The sequence below is a fragment of the Biomphalaria glabrata genome, chromosome 3, assembly GCF_947242115.1.
Source record: "Biomphalaria glabrata chromosome 3, xgBioGlab47.1, whole genome shotgun sequence".
Taxonomy (NCBI): Eukaryota; Metazoa; Mollusca; class Gastropoda; family Planorbidae; genus Biomphalaria; species Biomphalaria glabrata.
In genome coordinates this window covers 51,246,600-51,248,322 of record NC_074713.1, presented here as the reverse complement: position 1 = coordinate 51,248,322, position 1,723 = coordinate 51,246,600, and the positions used below count along the sequence as shown (strand labels likewise).

General features: G+C 35.5%; 1 protein-coding gene across 1 annotated transcript in view; it reads left to right on the top strand.

Annotated features, from left to right (window-relative positions):
- Nucleotides 1–1,206: 1,206 nt before the first annotated feature.
- Nucleotides 1,207–1,723, top strand: part of LOC106055445 (uncharacterized) — a 9,417-nt gene continuing 8,900 nt past the window's right edge. Inside the window, exon 1 of the mRNA XM_056022548.1 lies at nt 1,207–1,503. The gene's annotated coding sequence lies outside the window, so the exon portion shown is untranslated. The remainder of the gene's footprint in view (nt 1,504–1,723) is intronic.

The following is a 1,723-nucleotide window of genomic DNA, read 5'->3' as shown; positions in this document are numbered from 1 at the left end:
GCAGGCCACCACGTGAAACACTCAGAATGTGCGAAGTTTTCCGTTAATGAACAAGTTTGGGAAACACTGCTGCAGGTGAATTAGAATATGTGCTGTTTGGGGACTCTTCAACTCAAGAAAACTTACAGATACCAGAACAGACGCAAAATACAGCCTTGAGATATAATGCACGTCAATATTCATGTTTGACTAGAGTAACCACACAGTTCTAGAGTAGGCTACTATATATCTATTGTTACATCATTAGTAAAATCACTAAAATTAGAAACACTCCAGGGTATAAGATAGAAATAATACATAAAACACTGAACCATAATTTAGAAATACAAAAAAAAAAACACATACTCTTTTAAAATTCTCAAAAAAAAAAAAAAACAATAAAGGAATATTTCTTATTCCATATGCTAGGACGAAATCGTACAAGTGCTCCTTCATTAGTGCCATTCCAGGCTACGCTCATGGCTTTTACCCTCTCTTCTCTATCACAAACACATTCTTTTCTTCCTTTCTCTGTCTCTGTAGAGGCGAACACAAAATGGCTTTAAATGACAACTGTCTTCTGCCTAATGTTCAGTATCGATCGGTCTGGAAAGAATAATAAAAACCTAGGTCTATAAACATTTCCCACTTTCTTCTCCACGTCTGCTCCTAACAATCACGTCCACGGTTCGTTGGCCCGAGGGATTGCTCATTGTTAGCCGAGTATTCAGCGAGAATCACTGCGGTCAAAGGCTTTGAATAGAACACATTCACCGCGGGCTTAAGTCTTTATGTTTACCAACATACAGTTCATGCAATAGTAAATATACCCAGGCGATCGACTTCACGAAGGAACCTCACCTGATCACTTGCCTATGTATTGGAATTTTTTAGTTTGGCGAGAGTATTGGTATCAGAAATATGAGTATGCTAGGGGCGGGCAGGGCGCTTTCTAATTCTTCAGCACTGGAGAAGGGAACTGTGTAGATCGTAAGGGATCATAAACTGATAAGCTCAACTGTCAAAATGTTTTATGAATATGAAAGTGCTTTATTTGGAAAACTACAATAGTTCTCATTCTGCGATTCGTGGGGTTGATTGATCTTATCTTATAATTCGTTGGCTTTTTATTATTATTAAAAATGTTGAAATTAGAGTAAAAAAAAAAGATTTGGATAAGCCTACTTGTATTTTAGGTTGAACATATAAATTTTAAAAAAGTTATGTTTCATAATATGCCTACAATTTGAGATCATTTGATATAGATTCTATCTAATGGATAAAAGTGGATAAACAGTTCAATAGCCTTTAGGCCTACTAGTGTTTGGATTAAATAGTTCAATGACTTTAGTGCATGAGGAGCCTAACATATATAGTTACAAAAAACGCGAGATTCTTATTCGGACATTGTTTGTGCCAAGTTGACACTTACATTATTGTATATTATATATATTTTTTCACTTGTTTGCTATTGTTCTTCTTCTGGATTGTATAGTCTACGGCTAAGTAACACTTCCTACCAATGTAAGTCAGTTGTGTAATGCAGTTTTAGAGAATGTAGGGTCATGGGTTATATGTGTTAGCCACGTTAGTAAAGTCAGAAGTCTACTTTTATGCTTACTCTACAGTTTCTGTGTGAGCTTTATAAGATAAGATAAGATGATAATTTTTATTGGTGCAAACAAATGGGAATTCAGTTTGACTACAATTGTCCACCTCAGCATACCTACAATAACAATATAGA